At 43.7% G+C, this 14,909-nt stretch overlaps 1 protein-coding gene and 15 non-coding genes across 16 annotated transcripts in view; all 16 read right to left on the bottom strand.

Moving 5' to 3' along the window:
• Positions 1 to 14,909, bottom strand: part of ablim3 (actin binding LIM protein family, member 3) — a 186,051-nt gene that overhangs the window by 49,492 nt on the left and 121,650 nt on the right. The gene's annotated exons all lie outside the window — the stretch shown is intronic.
• Positions 1,864 to 1,945, bottom strand: trnas-gcu (transfer RNA serine (anticodon GCU)). The gene has a single exon. It is a non-coding gene; the product is annotated as a tRNA-Ser (tRNA).
• On the bottom strand, positions 3,483 to 3,564 carry trnas-gcu (transfer RNA serine (anticodon GCU)). The gene has a single exon. It is a non-coding gene; the product is annotated as a tRNA-Ser (tRNA).
• trnas-gcu (transfer RNA serine (anticodon GCU)) lies at positions 3,690 to 3,771 on the bottom strand. The gene has a single exon. It is a non-coding gene; the product is annotated as a tRNA-Ser (tRNA).
• On the bottom strand, positions 4,293 to 4,374 carry trnas-gcu (transfer RNA serine (anticodon GCU)). Its single transcript has one exon. It is a non-coding gene; the product is annotated as a tRNA-Ser (tRNA).
• Positions 5,305 to 5,386, bottom strand: trnas-gcu (transfer RNA serine (anticodon GCU)). The gene has a single exon. It is a non-coding gene; the product is annotated as a tRNA-Ser (tRNA).
• On the bottom strand, positions 5,908 to 5,989 carry trnas-gcu (transfer RNA serine (anticodon GCU)). Its single transcript has one exon. It is a non-coding gene; the product is annotated as a tRNA-Ser (tRNA).
• Positions 7,521 to 7,602, bottom strand: trnas-gcu (transfer RNA serine (anticodon GCU)). The gene has a single exon. It is a non-coding gene; the product is annotated as a tRNA-Ser (tRNA).
• Positions 8,322 to 8,403, bottom strand: trnas-gcu (transfer RNA serine (anticodon GCU)). The gene has a single exon. It is a non-coding gene; the product is annotated as a tRNA-Ser (tRNA).
• Positions 9,334 to 9,415, bottom strand: trnas-gcu (transfer RNA serine (anticodon GCU)). Its single transcript has one exon. It is a non-coding gene; the product is annotated as a tRNA-Ser (tRNA).
• Positions 9,937 to 10,018, bottom strand: trnas-gcu (transfer RNA serine (anticodon GCU)). The gene has a single exon. It is a non-coding gene; the product is annotated as a tRNA-Ser (tRNA).
• trnas-gcu (transfer RNA serine (anticodon GCU)) lies at positions 11,550 to 11,631 on the bottom strand. The gene has a single exon. It is a non-coding gene; the product is annotated as a tRNA-Ser (tRNA).
• Positions 12,558 to 12,639, bottom strand: trnas-gcu (transfer RNA serine (anticodon GCU)). The gene has a single exon. It is a non-coding gene; the product is annotated as a tRNA-Ser (tRNA).
• trnas-gcu (transfer RNA serine (anticodon GCU)) lies at positions 13,155 to 13,236 on the bottom strand. The gene has a single exon. It is a non-coding gene; the product is annotated as a tRNA-Ser (tRNA).
• On the bottom strand, positions 14,174 to 14,255 carry trnas-gcu (transfer RNA serine (anticodon GCU)). Its single transcript has one exon. It is a non-coding gene; the product is annotated as a tRNA-Ser (tRNA).
• Positions 14,776 to 14,857, bottom strand: trnas-gcu (transfer RNA serine (anticodon GCU)). Its single transcript has one exon. It is a non-coding gene; the product is annotated as a tRNA-Ser (tRNA).

The raw sequence follows: 14,909 nt of genomic DNA, 5'->3' as shown, positions 1-14,909 counted from the left end.
AACCAAATACCTCGTATATGATACAAGGCTCAAAATAAGCGGTCTCGCAACGCAGTTTTCGATTAAAAAATGTGGATTTTGAGAGCCAAATGGACACACTGAAAAGCAAAAACTGCAAGCGAGGACACCGCACTTACACATGGATTATATACTATGGAATTATGTCGTTAAAATAAAAAAATTAATAAAAAACAGACATGTGCGCTTTTACAGAGAGTAGCTTTTTAATTTCACTTCGTTGAAAATGTGATTAGCGCACAGTTACAGTAAATCCACTGTTGTTGTTGCACCTCATCACAATAAAGGTGTATTGACAGCTGGAATGTGAAGAGACGTTTAAAGATTGATTGACATGGTTCATTAAATTAACTTTGGATCGTGGCGACGGCAATGTCCAATCTGTGGGCCGAAATTGGCTTGCCGCCAATTATATCTGACCTGCCTGATGACACTGATGAAAACAACAACAATTGATAATCAGGGATGTCACAAAAGTCATAGTATTTGAAGATCTTTAATCTCATCGTGGTCTTGTTTTGCTGCAAAATAATGAGTCGTTCTGCACTTGAAGTACTTAACTTCCTGATCTGTGTTGCACAGCCAATCGGGTGTCTGTATTTACAATGCAGCTACCAATTGGCTGCATAAGCACATTACAATGTGACACTGAGGTCCAGGTGGATGATCGAGCTTGTTCTGCACTAAGAAAATCCAGTAGAGGTTATTAGAAGAACTGGTAACAAAGGGCAGTCCAGTGCCCCGTACCTCTTGAGCATGACCCACATCCTCTGAGGGATGCTGCTGAAAGTGTTCTTAAAGTAGCAGCAGTGTGGAAAATACTAAACCACGATGAGAATGGGATTCAAACCCATGCGTGTAGAACACAATGGATTAGCAGTCCATCACTTTAACCACTCGGTCACCTCATCTGATCATCTGCTTCTCCTTGATAAACAGTCCAGTGCCCCGTAACTCTTGAGCATCATCCACATACTCCGAGGGACACTGATAAAAGTGTTCTCAAAGTAGCAGCAGTGTGAAAATACTAAACCACGATGAGGATGGGATTCTAACCCATTCGTGTAGAACACAATGGATTAGCAGTCCATCAATTTAACCACTCGGTCACCTCATCTGCTCACCTGCTTCTCCTTGATAAACAGTCCAGTGCCCCGTAACTCTTGAGCATCATTCACATCCTCCGAGGGACACTGATAAAAGTGTTCTCAAAGTAGCAGCGGTGTGGAAAATACTAAACCACGATGAAGACGGGATTCGAACCCATGCATGTAGAACACAATGGATTAGCAGTCCATCACCTTAACCACTCGGTCACCTCATCTAGTTATCCTTGATGAACATGGTCCATTAAAATAAATTTACTTTCTATTGAGGGGACGGCAATGTCCAATCTGTGGGCCCAAATTTGGCCTGCCGCCAATTATATCTGACCTGCCAGATGACACTGATGAATACAACAACAACTGATAATCAGGGATGTCACAAAAGTCATAGTATTTGAAGATCTTTAATCTAATCGTGGTCTTGTTTTGCTGCAAAATAATGAGTCGTTCTGCACTTGAAGCACTTCACATCCAGATCTGTGTTGCACAGCCAATCGGGTGTTTGTATTTAGAATGCAGCTACCAATTGGCTGCATAAGCACATTACAGTGTGACACTGAGGTCCAGGTGGATGATCGAGTTTCTTCTGCACTAAGAAAATCCAGAACAGGTTAATAGAGGAACTGGTGACAAAGAGCAGTCAAGTGTCCCGTATTTCTTGAGCATCAACCACACCCTCTGAGGGACACTGCTGAAAGTGTTCTCAAAGGAGGAAATTATTGTGGAATATACTAGACCACGATGAGGATGGGATTCGAACCCATGCGTGTAGAACACAATGGATTAGCAGTCCATCACCTTAACCACTCGGTCACCTCATCTGCACACCTGCTTCTCCTTGATAAACAGTCCAGTGCCCGGTAACTCTTGAGCATCATCCACATCCTCCGAGGGACACTGATAAAAGTGTTCTCAAAGAAGCAGCAGTGTGGAAAATACTAAACCACGATGAGGATGGGATTCAAACCCATGCATGTAGAACACAATGGATTAGCAGTCCATCACCTTAACCACTCGGTCACCTCATCTAGATTCCTTGATGAACATGGTCCATTAAAATAAATTTACTTTCTATTGAGGGGACGGCAATGTCCAATCTGTGGGCCCGAATTTGGCCTGCCGCCAATTATATCTGACCTGCCAGATGACACTGATGAATACAACAACAACTGATAATCAGGGATGTCACAAAAGTCATAGTATTTGAAGATCTTTAATCTAATCGTGGTCTTGTTTTGCTGCAAAATAATGAGTCGTTCTGCACTTGAAGCACTTCACATCAAGATCTGTGTTGCACAGCCAATCGGGTGTTTGTATTTAGAATGCAGCTACCAATTGGCTGCATAAGCACATTACAGTGTGACACTGAGGTCCAGGTGGATGATCGAGTTTCTTCTGCACTAAGAAAATCCAGAACAGGTTAATAGAAGAACTGGTGACAAAGAGCAGTCCAGTGTCCCATATTTCTTGAGCATCAACCACACCCTCTGAAGGACACTGCTGAAAGCGTTCTCAAAGTAGCAAATTATTGTGGAATATACTAGACCACAATGAGGATGGGATTCAAACCCATGCGTGTAGAACACAATGGATTAGCAGTCCATCACCTTAACCACTCGGTCACCTCATCTGCTCACCTGCTTCTCCTTGATAAACAGTCCAGTGCCCGGTAACTCTTGAGCATCGTCCACATCCTCCGAGGGACACTGATAAAAGTGTTCTCAAAGAAGCAGCAGTGTGGAAAATACTAAACCACGATGAGGATGGGATTCAAACCCATGCATGTAGAACACAATGGATTAGCAGTCCATCACCTTAACCACTCGGTCACCTCATCTAGTTATCCTTGATGAACATGGTCCATTAAAATAAATTTACTTTCTACTGAGGTGACGGCAATGTTCAATCTGTGGGCCCGAATTTGGCCTGCCGCCAATTATATCTGACCTGCCAGATGACACTGATGAATACAACAACAACTGATAATCAGGGATGTCACAAAAGTCATAGTATTTGAAGATCTTTAATCTAATCGTGGTCTTGTTTTGCTGCAAAATAATGAGTCGTTTTGCACTTGAAGCACTTCACATCCAGATCTGTGTTGCACAGCCAATCGGGTGTTTGTATTTAGAATGCAGCTACCAATTGGCTGCATAAGCACATTACAGTGTGACACTGAGGTCCAGGTGGATGATCGAGTTTCTTCTGCACTAAGAAAATCCAGAACAGGTTAATAGAAGAACTGGTGACAAAGAGCAGTCCAGTGTCCCGTATTTCTTGAGCAACAACCACACCCTCTGAGGGACACTGCTGAAAGCGTTTTCAAAGTAGCAAATTATTGTGGAATATACTAGACCACGATGAGGATGGGATTCGAACCCATGCGTGTAGAACACAATGGATTAGCAGTCCATCACCTTAACCACTCGGTCACCTCATCTGCTCACCTGCTTCTCCTTGATAAACAGTCCAGTGCCCCGTAACTCTTGAGCATCATCCACATCCTCCGAGGGACACTGATAAAAGTGTTCTCAAAGAAGCAGCAGTGTGGAAAATACTAAACCACGATGAGGATGGGATTCGAACCCATGCATGTAGAACACAATGGATTAGCAGTCCATCACCTTAACCACTCGGTCACCTCATCTAGTTATCCTTGATGAACATGGTCCATTAAAATAAATTTACTTTGTATTGAGGGGACGGCAATGTCCAATCTGTGGGCCCGAATTTGGCCTGCCGCCAATTATATCTGACCTGCCAGATGACACTGATGAATACAACAACAACTGATAATCAGGGATGTCAGCAAAGTCATAGTATTTGAAGATCTTTAATCTAATCGTGGTCTTGTTTTGCTGCAAAATAATGAGTCGTTTTGCACTTGAAGCACTTCACATCCAGATCTGTGTTGCACAGCCAATCGGGTGTTTGTATTTAGAATGCAGCTACCAATTGGCTGCATAAGCACATTACAGTGTGACACTGAGGTCCAGGTGGATGATCGAGTTTCTTCTGCACTAAGAAAATCCAGAACAGGTTAATAGAAGAACTGGTGACAAAGAGCAGTCCAGTGTCCCGTATTTCTTGAGCATCAACCACACCCTCTGAGGGACACTGCTGAAAGCGTTCTCAAAGTAGCAAATTATTGTGGAATATACTAGACCACAATGAGGATGGGATTCGAACCCATGCGTGTAGAACACAATGGATTAGCAGTCCATCACCTTAACCACTCGGTCACCTCATCTGCTCACCTGCTTCTCCTTGATAAACAGTCCAGTGCCCCGTAACTCTTGAGCATCATCCACATCCTCCGAGGGACACTGATAAAAGTGTTCTCAAAGAAGCAGCAGTGTGGAAAATACTAAACCACGATGAGGATGGGATTCGAACCCATGCATGTAGAACACAATTGATTAGCAGTCCATCACCTTAACCACTCGGTCACCTCATCTAGTTATCCTTGATGAACATGGTCCATTAAAATAAATTTACTTTCTATTGAGGGGACGGCAATGTTCAATCTGTGGGCCCGAATTTGGCCTGCCGCCAATTATATCTGACCTGCCAGATGACACTGATGAATACAACAACAACTGATAATCAGGGATGTCACAAAAGTCATAGTATTTGAAGATCTTTAATCTAATCGTGTTTTGCTGCAAAATAATGAGTCGTTTTGCACTTGAAGCACTTCAAATCCAGATCTGTGTTGCACAGCCAATCGGGTGTTTGTATTTAGAATGCAGCTACCAATTGGCTGCATAAGCAACATTACAGTGTGACACTGAGGTCCAGGTGGATGATCGAGTTTCTTCTGCACTAAGAAAATCCAGAACAGGTTAATAGAAGAACTGGTGACAAAGAGCAGTCCAGTGTCCCGTATTTCTTGAGCAACAACCACACCCTCTGAGGGACACTGCTGAAAGCGTTCTCAAAGTAGCAAATTATTGCAGAATATACTAGACCACGATGAGGATGGGATTCGAACCCATGCGTGTAGAACACAATGGATTAGCAGTCCATCACCTTAACCACTCGGTAACCTCATCTGCTCACCTGCTTCTCCTTGATAAACAGTCCAGTGCCCCGTAACTCTTGAGCATCATCCACATCCTCCGAGGGACACTGATAAAAGTGTTCTCAAAGAAGCAGCAGTGTGGAAAATACTAAACCACGATGAGGATGGGATTCGAACCCATGCATGTAGAACACAATGGATTAGCAGTCCATCACCTTAACCACTCGGTCACCTCATCTAGTTATCCTTGATGAACATGGTCCATTAAAATAAATTTACTTTCTATTGAGGGGACGGCAATGTCCAATCTGTGGGCCCGAATTTGGCCTGCCGCCAATTATATCTGACCTGCCAGATGACACTGATGAATACAACAACAACTGATAATCAGGGATGTCACAAAAGTCATAGTATTTGAAGATCTTTAATCTAATCGTGGTCTCGTTTTGCTGCAAAATAATGAGTCGTTCTGCACTTGAAGCACTTCACATCCAGATCTGTGTTGCACAGCCAATCGGGTGTTTGTATTTAGAATGCAGCTACCAATTGGCTGCATAAGCACATTACAGTGTGACACTGAGGTCCAGGTGGATGATCGAGTTTCTTCTGCACTAAGAAAATCCAGAACAGGTTAATAGAAGAACTGGTGACAAAGAGCAGTCCAGTGACCCGGATTTCTTGAGCATCAACCACACCCTCTGAGGGACACTGCTGAAAGCGTTCTCAAAGTAGCAAATTATTGTGGAATATACTAGACCACGATGAGGATGGGATTCGAACCCATGCGTGTAGAACACAATGGATTAGCAGTCCATCACCTTAACCACTCGGTCACCTCATCTGCTCACCTGCTTCTCCTTGATAAACAGTCCAGTGGCCGGTAACTCTTAAACATCGTCCACATCCTCCGAGGGACACTGATAAAAGTGTTCTCAAAGAAGCAGCAGTGTGGAAAATACTAAACCACGATGAGGATGGGATTCAAACCCATGCATGCAGAACACAATGGATTAGCAGTCCATCACCTTAACCACTCGGTCACCTCATCTAGTTATCCTTGATGAACATGGTCCATTAAAATAAATTTACTTTCTATTGAGGGGACGGCAATGTCCAATCTGTGGGCCCGAATTTGGCCTGCCGCCAATTATATCTGACCTGCCAGATGACACTGATGAATACAACAACAACTGATAATCAGGGATGTCACAAAAGTCATAGTATTTGAAAACTGCTATCTAATCGTGTTTTGCTGCAAAATAATGAGTCGTTCTGCACTTGAAGCACTTCACATCCAGATCTGTGTTGCACAGCCAATCGGGTGTTTGTATTTAGAATGCAGCTACCAATTGGCTGCATAAGCACATTACAGTGTGACACTGAGGTCCAGGTGGATGATCGAGTTTCTTCTGCACTAAGAAAATCCAGAACAGGTTAATAGAAGAACTGGTGACAAAGAGCAGTCCAGTGTCCCGTATTTCTTGAGCATCAACCACACCCTCTGAGGGACACTGCTGAAAGTGTTCTCAAAGGAGGAAATTATTGTGGAATATACTAGACCACAATGAGGATGGGATTCGAACCCATGCGTGTAGAACACAATGGATTAGCTGTCCATCACCTTAACCACTCGGTCACCTCATCTGCTCACCTGCTTCTCCTTGATAAACAGTCCAGTGCCCCGTAACTCTTGAGCATCATCCACATCCTCCGAGGGACACTGATAAAAGTGTTCTCAAAGAAGCAGCAGTGTGGAAAATACTAAACCACGATGAGGATGGGATTCGAACCCATGCATGTAGAACACAATGGATTAGCAGTCCATCACCTTAACCACTCGGTCAACTCATCTAGCTATCCTTGATGAACATGGTCCATTAAAATAAATTTACTTTCTATTGAGGGGACGGCAATGTCCAATCTGTGGGCCCGAATTTGGCCTGCCGCCAATTATATCTGACCTGCCAGATGACACTGATGAATACAACAACAACTGATAATCAGGGATGTCACAAAAGTCATAGTATTTGAAGATCTTTAATCTAATCGTGGTCTCGTTTTGCTGCAAAATAATGAGTCGTTCTGCACTTGAAGCACTTCACATCCAGATCTGTGTTGCACAGCCAATCGGGTGTTTGTATTTAGAATGCAGCTACCAATTGGCTGCATAAGCACATTACAGTGTGACACTGAGGTCCAGGTGGATGATCGAGTTTCTTCTGCACTAAGAAAATCCAGAACAGGTTAATAGAAGAACTGGTGACAAAGAGCAGTACAGTGTCCCATATTTCTTGAGCATCAACCACACCCTCTGAGGGACACTGCTGAAAGCGTTCTCAAAGTAGCAAATTATTGTGGAATATACTAGACCACAATGAGGATGGGATTCGAACCCATGCGTGTAGAACACAATGGATTAGCAGTCCATCACCTTAACCACTCGGTCACCTCATCTGCTCACCTGCTTCTCCTTGATAAACATTCCAGTGCCCCGTAACTCTTGAGCATCATCCACATCCTCCGAGGGACACTGATAAAAGTGTTCTCAAAGAAGCAGCAGTGTGGAAAATACTAAACCACGATGAGGATGGGATTCGAACCCATGCATGTAGAACACAATTGATTAGCAGTCCATCACCTTAACCACTCGGTCACCTCATCTAGTTATCCTTGATGAACATGGTCCATTAAAATAAATTTACTTTCTATTGAGGGGACGGCAATGTTCAATCTGTGGGCCCGAATTTGGCCTGCCGCCAATTATATCTGACCTGCCAGATGACACTGATGAATACAACAACTGATAATCAGGGATGTCACAAAAGTCATAGTATTTGAAGATCTTTAATCTAATCGTGTTTTGCTGCAAAATAATGAGTCGTTTTGCACTTGAAGCACTTCACATCCAGATCTGTGTTGCACAGCCAATCGGGTGTTTGTATTTAGAATGCAGCTACCAATTGGCTGCATAAGCACATTACAGTGTGACACTGAGGTCCAGGTGGATGATCGAGTTTCTTCTGCACTAAGAAAATCCAGAACAGGTTAATAGAAGAACTGGTGACAAAGAGCAGTCCAGTGTCCCGTATTTCTTGAGCAACAACCACACCCTCTGAGGGACACTGCTGAAAGCGTTCTCAAAGTAGCAAATTATTGCAGAATATACTAGACCACGATGAGGATGGGATTCGAACCCATGCGTGTAGAACACAATGGATTAGCAGTCCATCACCTTAACCACTCGGTCACCTCATCTGCTCACCTGCTTCTCCTTGATAAACAGTCCAGTGCCCCGTAACTCTTGAGCATCATCCACATCCTCCGAGGGACACTGATAAAAGTGTTCTCAAAGAAGCAGCAGTGTGGAAAATACTAAACCACGATGAGGATGGGATTCGAACCCATGCATGTAGAACACAATTGATTAGCAGTCCATCACCTTAACCACTCGGTCACCTCATCTAGTTATCCTTGATGAACATGGTCCATTAAAATAAATTTACTTTCTATTGAGGGGACGGCAATGTTCAATCTGTGGGCCCGAATTTGGCCTGCCGCCAATTATATCTGACCTGCCAGATGACACTGATGAATACAACAACAACTGATAATCAGGGATGTCACAAAAGTCATAGTATTTGAAGATCTTTAATCTAATCGTGTTTTGCTGCAAAATAATGAGTCGTTTTGCACTTGAAGCACTTCAAATCCAGATCTGTGTTGCACAGCCAATCGGGTGTTTGTATTTAGAATGCAGCTACCAATTGGCTGCATAAGCAACATTACAGTGTGACACTGAGGTCCAGGTGGATGATCGAGTTTCTTCTGCACTAAGAAAATCCAGAACAGGTTAATAGAAGAACTGGTGACAAAGAGCAGTCCAGTGTCCCGTATTTCTTGAGCAACAACCACACCCTCTGAGGGACACTGCTGAAAGCGTTCTCAAAGTAGCAAATTATTGCAGAATATACTAGACCACGATGAGGATGGGATTCGAACCCATGCGTGTAGAACACAATGGATTAGCAGTCCATCACCTTAACCACTCGGTAACCTCATCTGCTCACCTGCTTCTCCTTGATAAACAGTCCAGTGCCCCGTAACTCTTGAGCATCATCCACATCCTCCGAGGGACACTGATAAAAGTGTTCTCAAAGAAGCAGCAGTGTGGAAAATACTAAACCACGATGAGGATGGGATTCGAACCCATGCATGTAGAACACAATGGATTAGCAGTCCATCACCTTAACCACTCGGTCACCTCATCTAGTTATCCTTGATGAACATGGTCCATTAAAATAAATTTACTTTCTATTGAGGGGACGGCAATGTCCAATCTGTGGGCCCGAATTTGGCCTGCCGCCAATTATATCTGACCTGCCAGATGACACTGATGAATACAACAACAACTGATAATCAGGGATGTCACAAAAGTCATAGTATTTGAAGATCTTTAATCTAATCGTGGTCTCGTTTTGCTGCAAAATAATGAGTCGTTCTGCACTTGAAGCACTTCACATCCAGATCTGTGTTGCACAGCCAATCGGGTGTTTGTATTTAGAATGCAGCTACCAATTGGCTGCATAAGCACATTACAGTGTGACACTGAGGTCCAGGTGGATGATCGAGTTTCTTCTGCACTAAGAAAATCCAGAACAGGTTAATAGAAGAACTGGTGACAAAGAGCAGTCCAGTGACCCGGATTTCTTGAGCATCAACCACACCCTCTGAGGGACACTGCTGAAAGCGTTCTCAAAGTAGCAAATTATTGTGGAATATACTAGACCACGATGAGGATGGGATTCGAACCCATGCGTGTAGAACACAATGGATTAGCAGTCCATCACCTTAACCACTCGGTCACCTCATCTGCTCACCTGCTTCTCCTTGATAAACAGTCCAGTGGCCGGTAACTCTTAAACATCGTCCACATCCTCCGAGGGACACTGATAAAAGTGTTCTCAAAGAAGCAGCAGTGTGGAAAATACTAAACCACGATGAGGATGGGATTCAAACCCATGCATGCAGAACACAATGGATTAGCAGTCCATCACCTTAACCACTCGGTCACCTCATCTAGTTATCCTTGATGAACATGGTCCATTAAAATAAATTTACTTTCTATTGAGGGGACGGCAATGTCCAATCTGTGGGCCCGAATTTGGCCTGCCGCCAATTATATCTGACCTGCCAGATGACACTGATGAATACAACAACAACTGATAATCAGGGATGTCACAAAAGTCATAGTATTTGAAAACTGCTATCTAATCGTGTTTTGCTGCAAAATAATGAGTCGTTCTGCACTTGAAGCACTTCACATCCAGATCTGTGTTGCACAGCCAATCGGGTGTTTGTATTTAGAATGCAGCTACCAATTGGCTGCATAAGCACATTACAGTGTGACACTGAGGTCCAGGTGGATGATCGAGTTTCTTCTGCACTAAGAAAATCCAGAACAGGTTAATAGAAGAACTGGTGACAAAGAGCAGTCCAGTGTCCCGTATTTCTTGAGCATCAACCACACCCTCTGAGGGACACTGCTGAAAGTGTTCTCAAAGGAGGAAATTATTGTGGAATATACTAGACCACAATGAGGATGGGATTCGAACCCATGCGTGTAGAACACAATGGATTAGCTGTCCATCACCTTAACCACTCGGTCACCTCATCTGCTCACCTGCTTCTCCTTGATAAACAGTCCAGTGCCCCGTAACTCTTGAGCATCATCCACATCCTCCGAGGGACACTGATAAAAGTGTTCTCAAAGAAGCAGCAGTGTGGAAAATACTAAACCACGATGAGGATGGGATTCGAACCCATGCATGTAGAACACAATGGATTAGCAGTCCATCACCTTAACCACTCGGTCAACTCATCTAGCTATCCTTGATGAACATGGTCCATTAAAATAAATTTACTTTCTATTGAGGGGACGGCAATGTCCAATCTGTGGGCCCGAATTTGGCCTGCCGCCAATTATATCTGACCTGCCAGATGACACTGATGAATACAACAACAACTGATAATCAGGGATGTCACAAAAGTCATAGTATTTGAAGATCTTTAATCTAATCGTGGTCTCGTTTTGCTGCAAAATAATGAGTCGTTCTGCACTTGAAGCACTTCACATCCAGATCTGTGTTGCACAGCCAATCGGGTGTTTGTATTTAGAATGCAGCTACCAATTGGCTGCATAAGCACATTACAGTGTGACACTGAGGTCCAGGTGGATGATCGAGTTTCTTCTGCACTAAGAAAATCCAGAACAGGTTAATAGAAGAACTGGTGACAAAGAGCAGTCCAGTGTCCCATATTTCTTGAGCATCAACCACACCCTCTGAGGGACACTGCTGAAAGCGTTCTCAAAGTAGCAAATTATTGTGGAATATACTAGACCACAATGAGGATGGGATTCGAACCCATGCGTGTAGAACACAATGGATTAGCAGTCCATCACCTTAACCACTCGGTCACCTCATCTGCTCACCTGCTTCTCCTTGATAAACATTCCAGTGCCCCGTAACTCTTGAGCATCATCCACATCCTCCGAGGGACACTGATAAAAGTGTTCTCAAAGAAGCAGCAGTGTGGAAAATACTAAACCACGATGAGGATGGGATTCGAACCCATGCATGTAGAACACAATTGATTAGCAGTCCATCACCTTAACCACTCGGTCACCTCATCTAGTTATCCTTGATGAACATGGTCCATTAAAATAAATTTACTTTCTATTGAGGGGACGGCAATGTTCAATCTGTGGGCCCGAATTTGGCCTGCCGCCAATTATATCTGACCTGCCAGATGACACTGATGAATACAACAACTGATAATCAGGGATGTCACAAAAGTCATAGTATTTGAAGATCTTTAATCTAATCGTGTTTTGCTGCAAAATAATGAGTCGTTTTGCACTTGAAGCACTTCACATCCAGATCTGTGTTGCACAGCCAATCGGGTGTTTGTATTTAGAATGCAGCTACCAATTGGCTGCATAAGCACATTACAGTGTGACACTGAGGTCCAGGTGGATGATCGAGTTTCTTCTGCACTAAGAAAATCCAGAACAGGTTAATAGAAGAACTGGTGACAAAGAGCAGTCCAGTGTCCCGTATTTCTTGAGCAACAACCACACCCTCTGAGGGACACTGCTGAAAGCGTTCTCAAAGTAGCAAATTATTGCAGAATATACTAGACCACGATGAGGATGGGATTCGAACCCATGCGTGTAGAACATAATGGATTAGCAGTCCATCACCTTAACCACTCGGTCACCTCATCTGCTCACCTGCTTCTCCTTGATAAACAGTCCAGTGCCCCGTAACTCTTGAGCATCATCCACATCCTCCGAGGGACACTGATAAAAGTGTTCTCAAAGAAGCAGCAGTGTGGAAAATACTAAACCACGATGAGGATGGGATTCGAACCCATGCATGTAGAACACAATGGATTAGCAGTCCATCACCTTAACCACTCGGTCACCTCATCTAGTTATCCTTGATGAACATGGTCCATTAAAATAAATTTACTTTCTATTGAGGGGACGGCAATGTCCAATCTGTGGGCCCGAATTTGGCCTGCCGCCAATTATATCTGACCTGCCAGATGACACTGATGAATACAACAACAACTGATAATCAGGGATGTCACAAAAGTCATAGTATTTGAAGATCTTTAATCTAATCGTGTTTTGCTGCAAAATAATGAGTCGTTCTGCACTTGAAGCACTTCACATCCAGATCTGTGTTGCACAGCCAATCGGGTGTTTGTATTTAGAATGCAGCTACCAATTGGCTGCATAAGCACATTACAGTGTGACATTGAGGTCCAGGTGGATGATCGAGTTTCTTCTGCACTAAGAAAATCCAGAACAGGTTAATAGAAGAACTGGTGACAAAGAGCAGTCCAGTGTCCCGTATTTCTTGAGCATCAACCACACCCTCTGAGGGACACTGCTGAAAGTGTTCTCAAAGGAGGAAATTATTGTGGAATATACTAGACCACGATGAGGATGGGATTCGAACCCATGCGTGTAGAACACAATGGATTAGCAGTCCATCACCTTAACCACTCGGTCACCTCATCTGCTCACCTGCTTCTCCTTGATAAACAGTCCAGTGCCCCGTAACTCTTGAGCATCATCCACATCCTCCGAGGGACACTGATAAAAGTGTTCTCAAAGAAGCAGCAGTGTGGAAAATACTAAACCACGATGAGGATGGGATTCGAACACATGCATGTAGAACACAATGGATTAGCAGTCCATCACCTTAACCACTCGGTCACCTCATCTAGCTATCCTTGATGAACATGGGCCATTAAAATAAATTTACTTTCTATTGAGGGGACGGCAATGTCCAATCTGTGGGCCCGAATTTGGCCTGCCGCCAATTATATCTGACCTGCCAGATGACACTGATGAATACAACAACAACTGATAATCAGGGATGTCACAAAAGTCATAGTATTTGAAGATCTTTAATCTAATCGTGGTCTCGTTTTGCTGCAAAATAATGAGTCGTTCTGCACTTGAAGCACTTCACATCCAGATCTGTGTTGCACAGCCAATCGGGTGTTTGTATTTAGAATGCAGCTACCAATTGGCTGCATAAGCACATTCCAGTGTGACACTGAGGTCCAGGTGGATGATCGAGTTTCTTCTGCACTAAGAAAATCCAGAACAGGTTAATAGAAGAACTGGTGACAAAGAGCAGTCCAGTGTCCCGTATTTCTTGAGCATCAACCACACCCTCTGAGGGACACTGCTGAAAGCGTTCTCAAAGTAGGAAATTATTGTGGAATATACTAGACCACGATGAGGATGGGATTCGAACCCATGCATGTAGAACACAATGGATTAGCAGTCCATCACCTTAACCTCTCGGTCACCTCATCTGCTCACCTGCTTCTCCTTGATAAACAGTCCAGTGCCCCGTAACTATTGAGCATCATCCACATCCTCCGAGGGACACTGCTGAAAGTGTTCTCAAAGTAGCAAATTATTGTGGAATATACTAGACCACGATGAGGATGGGATTCGAACCCATGCGTGTAGAACACAATGGATTAGCAGTCCATCACCTTAACCACTCGGTCACCTCATCTAGATTCCTTGATGAACATGGTCCATTAAAATAAATTTACTTTCTATTGAGGGGACGGCAATGTCCAATCTGTGGGCCCGAATTTGGCCTGCCGCCAATTATATCTGACCTGCCAGATGACACTGATGAATACAACAACAACTGATAATCAGGGATGTCACAAAAGTCATAGTATTTGAAGATCTTTAATCTAATCGTGGTCTTGTTTTGCTGCAAAATAATGAGTCGTTCTGCACTTGAAGCACTTCACATCAAGATCTGTGTTGCACAGCCAATCGGGTGTTTGTATTTAGAATGCAGCTACCAATTGGCTGCATAAGCACATTACAGTGTGACACTGAGGTCCAGGTGGATGATCGAGTTTCTTCTGCACTAAGAAAATCCAGAACAGGTTAATAGAAGAACTGGTGACAAAGAGCAGTCCAGTGTCCCATATTTCTTGAGCATCAACCACACCCTCTGAGGGACACTGCTGAAAGCGTTCTCAAAGTAGCAAATTATTGCGGAATATACTAGACCACAATGAGGATGGGATTCGAACCCATGCGTGTAGAACACAATGGATTAGCAGTCCATCACCTTAACCACTCGGTCACCTCATCTGCTCACCTGCTTCTCCTTGATAAACAGTCCAGTGCTCGGTAACTCTTGAGC

The sequence above is a fragment of the Leptonotus elevatus genome, chromosome 9 (genome assembly GCF_054856555.1).
Source record: "Leptonotus elevatus isolate MCC_2025b chromosome 9, RoL_Lele_1.0, whole genome shotgun sequence".
NCBI lineage: Eukaryota > Metazoa > Chordata > Actinopteri > Syngnathiformes > Syngnathidae > Leptonotus > Leptonotus elevatus.
This window is presented reverse-complemented; position numbering and strand designations above follow the sequence as displayed.